Below are 9,251 nucleotides of genomic sequence, written 5' to 3'. Positions count from 1 at the left end.
GCCTACGTATCTCATTCTCGAGAGAGGAGAATCAGGGGTGTGTAGTTCATCCAGATTGGACAATTAAGGATTAACTAGCAAACTGAACCTTGATTTAAGAGACACTACCAAAGACAAACGATAAAAGCCATTAATAAAATATTTTTTAGGGTTTTTCAATTAGACACTTCACATAAAACTGACACCAACAACTATGAAAAAAATAAATCTTTTTAAAATTTTTGAATAATGAATGCACGGTAAAGAAACAAAAGGAAAATCTTTTGGATTTTTTTTTTTTTGAGAAAATGAGTGTGAAAGGTAAAAAATCTTTTGAATTTTTAGATTGTGAAAAAAAATCAAAAGCCATAAAGAATTCTAAAAACTTATGAAACACTCCTTTTTTTTTACTCACTTTTTCTTTTTCTCCTTTTTTCAACACTTTCTTGTTTACACACTTTACTTCTAACACATGTTTTTCCCAAATCGGTCCATCAAATGACCACGCTATCCTCAGAGATGCAACATTTAGCACGTACGGATGTTTTAAAGGTGAGTCTCCTACAAAGGACCAAGTGGGTCCTGCTAGGTCTTAATATGATGCAGATAAGCATGAACTAAAGACTGACCTACGTTGGGGTTCACTAATAAGGTTGTTCGGGGGTGCGTATGGGGGATAGTGGCTGCGAGAGCTTTCCACCCACTTCATAACACTGATGGCTTCCCCTCCTAAAATAAGGGTGACTAAACTAGAGGTCGTATACTACACGTGTACTACGAATTTGTTGCAGAAAGAATGAGTCAGGTTATGCACATGATGCCACATATAAAGAGGTACCACATAAAGTAAAACTGTAAACAAAGAGCACGTAGCACTCAACACTGATAAAATGAATACGAACAATAACACAAACAATGTCTATACACCCATAATGTCAAACAAAGTCGATACAACTCCAAAATTAGCTCAAATTCTGAAAATCCCCAGTAGAGTCGCCAGAGCTGTCACACCCCTTTTTTTACAGAAAAAGGAAAGATTTTATATTTGAAAGGGATTTTATTATTAAGTGACAAAAATGAAGAATTTGTTTCAAAAAATATTTATTTTTCAATTAAATTCAAAGTCGCCACTTGACATAAATTGGATGTGCCAAGTCACCTTTTGAAATTCTTTTTCAAAACGGTTTGACTCTAAAACTGATCCGCGAACAGAGATTTCGACTAAGGAATTCTGTTGACCTAAGGGAAGGTGTTAGGAACCCCTCGACCCCGTGGTTCGACCACAGTCGCTTGATGGAGCATATCGACTAATTCGACACTAAAAGTGTATAAACCACACAACAATTAAACAAATAATTATAAATGCAAAAAATCCCAAAATATAATGTTCAGTCCAATTATTACAATCCGAAATAAAAAGTACTGAAAAGTAAATCTACATTAATCCTAAACTACGCTCTAGTGCTTTACCCGATGCCTCGGGCCTTCATCACAAACCTCCTTTGCGTACATGATACGTCGGGGCATTCCCCGATTAAGTACAAATGACCTCGGGGCATTCCCCGGTGAATGAATACATCTTCGAATCTCGTGTAATAACGTAGAAAGAACTATGCACACGCACATTCAAACATTCAACAAAACACCATTCCTAAAAATTTGCCTACTTGACTTAGCATTAGCCTACTAGATTCGATTTATCAAAATTCCAATAATTCAATAAAATTGATGATCCAAAATTAATACAAATTCACTTTATCGCGTTTAATCCCATCCCAAATTTCTTTTAACACATGAATTTTAACATGAAAACTAGTTATCAAGCCATATCAACATCAATTTCATACCACGATTATTTATTCCAATAATTCGAATAAACAACATCAAACATATCAAGCAACCAATCACTAAAAAAGATATCAAATCACAAACACAATCCATGAAAATTAAGAAAAATAGAGTTAAAAATTGGACCTTTCGGGATCAATGTGTTGTTCAATTGAATAAGATAAAGCAACGGGCCAAGAACCAGTCAAACCTCAAACTATGAACTGCAACTCAAGCAATCCCAACCTCGAACGGCACCCTTTAACTGATTTGGTCATTTTTCAATCAGATTAGGTCAGAATAGACTATGAAAGTTTCATATTATATCACCTCCGGTCGCTGGCTTACCATTTCCGGCGAGACGCAATCTGAAAATGGAGTGGGACTTTTTTTTGGAGCTCGTTTTGGTCATTTTTGAGGTGTTGGTCGCCGATTCGGATGTTGCCAGAGCTACAGAGAGCTCCGATCACCATAACAGACCTCTCTACTATTTCTCTCCCTCTTTCTCTCTTATTTATCTCTCATTTTAATGTGTTTACCAATCACTCTCGTTCAATCTCCCTCAATTCTCGACTATTTTTCTCTTTCTCGATTATTATGTGCGTGTATGGCAGTGTGAATTTCTCTTCGGTGAGAGTCCTTTTTCGGTGATGAAGGTGTTTGAATATATGATAGTGTGGGTACTTGGATCTGTGATACGTGAGTATTGCTGTGATGTTCTCTTCTATTTAATTTTGTGCTGGCCCGTGATGAAGAATTGTGTAATGGAAAAGGAAGAATGATGGGTTCTTTGTGTAGAATGGAGAAGAAAAATGATGTTGGTGGTGTTTTTTCATGTATGGTCTTCTTGTTGAAGGAATATTTTGGTGGATGGTGAAAGAAAAGAATGTGTTTATGATGTGGTGGGCCCTCTTGTGAAATGATTGTGTTTGATGTATTATTGTTGTTGTGAATGGAGAACAAATATAGTGGTGTATTAGGTGAGTTTAGAGAGTTGTTTGATTAGGTGGGGTAGGTGGGGTAGGGGGTAGGGTAGGAGGTAGGAAGCGAGAGGTAAAAAATGAGTAGAAATTAATATTTGGGTGGATAAAATTACGTGTCTACAAACTTGACATCTTATATAAGACCTATCTAAAAAAATTTCACAACTATTTTTTATATTAATTTTGTTGTACCACTTCTAATAAGTTGTTTCCTAATTGATTATTATATGTCATTTACGTATTAAAAAATTAATAATATTTGATAAAAAAAAGTAAAATAGACATTTATGACATGTTTGCTTCAGCTGTTTCAACCGTAATTTTACTATTTTATCCCTAATTAATTATTATGAGTCATCTAAATATCAAAAAAATATTTAATAAAAATAAAATAAACAAAGAAAAGATAAATTAACTATTGATGTTTTAAATTAACTTGACATCTTATATGAGACCCGCTTAAATTTTTTTCACAACTATTTTTTATAGTTATTTTATTGTATTACTTCTAATAAGTTATTATGAGTCTCATTTAAGACATGTCTACTTCGCGACTTCAATTGTGATATTTGATTGACTCTCGAAATTATATCAGTGTCACTTTAATTGAAATAGAAGAAAAAGTATTATAAATTTCAGTAATTAAAAATTTAAATTATTCTAAATATATAATAGACTATCAATTCTATAAAACTTTGAACAAGGAGAATATTATAAATTATAATGGCTAACAACTTAAAATAGTAAATTATAATGTCAAAAAACTATTATAAATTACAATAGCTAACAACTTAAAATATCTAAAAAATATTTAAATGATAATTAATTATCAAAATTTTATTTGTATCGTATAAATTGAGACTACAAATTAACATATATTGGGCCCGTGCTAGCACGGGCCTTTGATATCTATTAGCCGTTTGGCCATGAAAACTAAAAATTTTCGGAGTTAGCGTTGGAGTTGGAGTTGAAATTAGAGTTGGAGTTGTGTTTGGCATGTCTTTTTTGAATTTTATTTTTATTTTTGAAAAAAAAACTTTTTTAAATATGATTTTATGCTCCAACTTTTACAAACTATCAAAATTACCCAACTAAAATTATAAGGAGAGGTCATGTATTAGCATTCCAAGCACGATATACAGGTCTAAAGAACAACGGTTTCATATTCCCAAGTGATATCCATTGCCATGTCCAAGAGAAAGAAATGAACATGGTGAAAGACCTCATCCATAACGACAGAGTATCCGAAAAGGCAAGAGACAATTTAGACGCACATAGGATTCTTCATTAGTGACAAATAAGCTCAGCTTCTTAAATTAAACAACTCATACTAGATCATTTTTATCCAAACTAGTTGGAGTTGGTTGTATGAATCCTCTAAGTTATAAATTAAAATAAGGAACAACTTAGCGCTAAGATATGAATCCTCTACATTCTTTTCCAGTAGGGCCTGTTATTCCACCTTTCATTAAGTTGTTTCCAGTTCCTCAAATCGCCAATACAAATTCAAATCATTGATTCATTAAAAAGCTACTGGTGAAAGTCTTCCGGTTCAATCTAATGCAGCAGCTTTCTCACAATTCTGAACATATTTTTCATGCAATGACCACATGCCATTACAACTCACGCTATTTTTGGATGTCACAACACCTCATTATAGCAAAGATCATAAGATGTGACCTCATGCAGCATATATTCACAAGTTTTAAAGCTTCTATTTCAAAAAAATACTTCACAAGTCTTATGACTCCAATATGCCATTTGTTTTTATTTGTTTGTTGGTAGTTAGTTACAGTTATAAGGAGTGTTTTATGTAAAAATTTGAAAAATTGTGGTTATATGTAATAATAATAAAAGTTGAAATTGGAGTTGGAAAATTGTGAAAACACCAAAAACCTGTTTTCCCTTTTCAGAAATTTTTTTTGAAATTATTTTCTGAATTTTCATGGCCAAACACCATAATTTCCAACTCCGGAAAAAAGGAAAAAAATTTCATGGCCAAACGGGCCCCTAGTATTGACATGATTGCCAAAACCGACACCGTGGATTACATGACTCTTTAGGTTCTAGGCGGTCAATCATATGAATATAAATTTCGTAAAGATATGGCACCTAAGCTTAACTCAACCCTTAAATCTTACTCATGAGGAGAGAATTGTTCAAGTTCTTCATATAAGGAAACCGCCAGTTTATTCTCCAATCAATGTGTGACTTTCATCCACTTCAACACCCTCCTTTACATCCCGGGCCTAACTGGTGTATGGATCGAGAGATCAAACGGGAATGAACCTAACTTTGATACACTACTTAAAAAAAAAAAGTTTTTTCGATCACAAAAAATCGACCACAGATTGTGTTGCAATAAAACCGACCAAATGTGGTCAGTTTTTTATTTAAAACTAAAAAATTTTAAAAAACGACCACATGTGATCACTTTTATATTTTAAATTTCTAAAATAATTATTTTGAATTAATTATTTTTTCTTTAATTAAAAAAGTTGATTTTAAAAAATTCCACTATATAATAATTTAAAAAATTATTAAAAAAATAATTTAAAGCTATTTTTAAAAAGTGACCACTTGTGGTCACTTTTATTTTCAAAAATAAATTAAAAATATTTTATAAATCAATGGTCGCTTTTGGAATTAAAAAAATAAAGAAACCGACTACTGGTGATCGCTTTTTGATTAAAAAAAAAAATTAAGACCACTTGTGGTCGGTTTTCTTTAAAAATAAATAAAAATATTTATATAAAAGTGATCACTTGTGGTCGGTTTTCTATTAAAAAATAAAAAAGAAAATAATTTTAAAAAAGCGACCCCTTGTGGTCGCTTTTATTTAAAAAATATTTTAAAAAGCGACCACTTGTTGTCTCTTTTGAAATTAAAAAAAAAATTATTTAAGAAATCAACTACTAGTGGTTGCTTTTTAATGAAAAATAAATTGAGACCACTTGTGATCGATTTCTTTAAAAATAAATAAAAATATTTATATAAAAGCGATCACTTGTGGTCGGTTTTTTATTAAAAGATAACAAAAAAAATTTAAAATACCAAATACTAATCTAAATCAAAAACTTTAGACGACTGAGATGAAAACTTTTTTTTTAATATAAAAAGCACCCAAATTCCAAAATCCTAATCTAAATCAAAAAAACTGTAGCCACATCTCTTCTCTCTGCTCTCTCTAGTCGCCTTCATCAACAGTTTACAGTCTCTATTTTATCTCTTGATGCTCCTCTTAGACTTCTATTTTATTAAAAATTATTAATTTTTAATATTAATATTTTTTACGCATTATTTTGATATCAAATAAATAACAACGTGTCACATCAATGATTCTAAAATATAAAAAAATATTTTATTTCTTTTTATTACCATTTTTATGATTTATCAATTCAAATATAATATTTTTTTTTTATAAACATGCACACTCACAATTATTTTACAAAATACATTATCTATTATTATTATTATTATTATTATTATTATTATCATTATCGACAATTTTAAAATAAATATTCATAATTTATAGGTGTCTATTTTATTTCAAATTATTTCTATCATTGATTTTAATTACGCGATTTATTCAATACTAATCTGAGAATAATTATATTTTTTTTTTTACTATTATATTATTTATTTTTACATTATTGGTAAATTTATTAAATCATTTAATCTCAAAAGTTGATCAAAGTTGATCCAATGGCTGAGATTAATTCAGCTCCTTCTTTCTTTTTAAACCAACAACAAACCCTAATCTCCCTCATTCCAACAAAACAATCGCATCTCTTTCTACAATCCCTCTCTGCTGCTTCACCAGCACACCACCGACGAGTCCATCACCACTCTCTCCTCAATCGCCTCTACCACCACTGCTCCACCAAGATGACGCCTCTTAACATCACCAACTGAACAAAACCATCCCCCACCAGTAAAATCTGCCACTGTCAGTGAGGATTCACCAATCAACAGCCGTCTTCCACCGACGAAACCACCATCGGGAGCAGCTCATCGACAAACTCCATCATGTCGTCGCTGCTGACGGCAAATTCCTTCTCCATCATATGAATTTCTTCTTTCATCTTTTTACTGGTAATTACTTTTAAACTCCCTCGGGTAACATCCATAGACAAGTACAAGTGTTGTTCTCCTCATCATCTTCTACTTCACCTTTCTGTTTCTCCATTGTGTGTTTACTATTTTTGATTTTCAATTTTTAGAGCTGATTTATGTTAGGGATTAATCCCTTTTAAAACTAATTTTCTTAAGGGTTAAGTTTGTTCAATTTGATATTGCTTAATCATTTTGGTATGTGATTGATGTATGTGATTGATGAGTATTCTTTTTGCGGATCGACTAAAAAAGTGAGTCAAGAGTATTATTTAGAGGTTTTGAGTTGGATTGTTGGAGTGTGCAAATCAATTTAGTATAAGGCTTATTTGGCCTTGACAATTTTAGCTATGATTACGAGTCATTTGATCATGAATTGTTTTCACCTTATTTCAAAAATTATCTCATTTTTATTCAAAAAATTATAAATGCGCTATAATAATACTAAATATGACTTAGCAAGTTGTATTTGAGATTTAGAAAATAATTTAATACTTATTTTCACTATTTTCATTTTTATTTTTTTTCACTTGTAAACCTATTGAATTAAGTGTATGGGTGATACATAATAAATATGATATTAGTAATAGAAGAGTTATTAATAAATGAATAAGTTTGAAAATGATTATGTTTAGTCACTTGAAATGTGAATTAGAGAGTCGAAAATGGTCAAGTGTAGTGTTTTGAAATGTGTATTAGTGACTTCAAAATGATCAAGTGTAGTCACTTGGGAACTTGTGTTTTGAATTTACTAAAGTGTGGTCACTAGAGAAGTGAATTAATGAGTCAAAAATGTTTAAGTGTAGTTACTTGAAAGGTGAACTTGTGTTTTGAATATAGTTAAGTGTGGTCATTAAAGAAGTGAATAAGTGACTTGAAAATATTTAAGTGTAGGTACTTGAAATGTGGACTTGTGTTTTGAATTTAATTAAGTGTTGTCACTTAAGAAGTGAATTAGTGACTTGAAAATGTTTAAGTGTAGGTACTTGAAAGGTGAACTTGTGTTTTGAATTTAGTTAAGTGTGGTCACTTGAGAAGTGAATAAGTGACTTAAAAATGTTTAAGTGTAGGTACTTGAAAGGTGAATTTGTGTTTTGATTTTAGTTAAGTGTGGTCACTTGAGAAGTGAATAAATGACTTGAAAATGTTTAAGTGTAGGTACTTGAAAGGTGAACTTGTGTTTTGATTTTAGTTAAGTGTGGTCACTTGAGAAGTGAAAAAGTGACTTGAAATGTTTAAGTGTAGGTACTTGAAAGGTGAACTCATGTTTTGAATTTACTAAAGTGTGGTCACTTGAGAAGTGAATAAGTAACTTGAAAATGTTTAAGTGTAGGTACTTAAAATGTGAACTTGTGTTTTGAATTTAGTTGTGTGGTCACTTGAGAAGTAAATAAGTGACTTGTGGTTTGAACTTAGTTACTTGAAAAATGAACTTGTGTTTTGAATTTAGCTAAGTGTGGTCACTTGAGAAGTGAATAAGTGACTTGAAAATATCTAAGTGTAGGTACTTGAAATGTGAACTTGTGTTTTGAATTTAGTTTAGCTTGGTAACTTGTGAAGTGACTTAGTGACTTGAAAATGTTTAGATGTAGATACTAAAAATGTGAACTTTTCATTTTGAATTTAATTTAGTTTGATAACTTGTGAAGTGACTTGAAAATGTGTAGATATAGAAACTTGAAATGTGAACTTTTGTTTTGAATTTAGTAAAGGTTGGTAACTTGTGAAGTGAATTAGTGACTTGAAAATGTTGAAGTGTAGGTACTTGAAACGTGAATTTTAGTTTTGAATTTAGTTTAGTTTGGTAACTTGAGAGGTGAATTAGTGACTTGAAAATGTTTAAGTGTAGGTACTTGAAATGTGAACTTTTCATATTAAATTTAGTTTAGTTTGGTAACTTGTGAAATGAATTAGTGACTTGAAAATATTTAAGTGTCACTACAAAAAATGGGTCTAACTGCGGGGGTTTATTTGCGGGGGTTATTTTAACCCCCGTAAAATTATATAAAATGCAGGGATTAAAACTTTATCGCTAGTATTTATAAATTTGCGGGGGGTTTAACCCCAACTATCTATCAAAAAAAGAGTGCTAAAGTGTTGCTTCCTTTTTATATCAAAAAGAAATATTTCCCCCTCTTTTTTTTAATTACCCCCAAATGAAGACCCATCTCTCTCTTATTTTTCACTAAACCTATAGACTCCGGATACTCTTTGTCAGTCGTTGCTACTCTCCGTCGGCCATTGCTACTCCGGCATCTACGGTCGGTCATTGCTACTACGGCCAGGTAAATGCTACTCTCTTTAACCTCAATTTTTTGTTTTTGTGTGTGGTTTTGTCGATGAGATATT

The sequence above is a fragment of the Capsicum annuum genome, chromosome 11 (genome assembly GCF_002878395.1).
Source record: "Capsicum annuum cultivar UCD-10X-F1 chromosome 11, UCD10Xv1.1, whole genome shotgun sequence".
Lineage (NCBI taxonomy): Eukaryota > Viridiplantae > Streptophyta > Magnoliopsida > Solanales > Solanaceae > Capsicum > Capsicum annuum.
Note: the sequence above shows the minus strand (reverse complement) of the source record.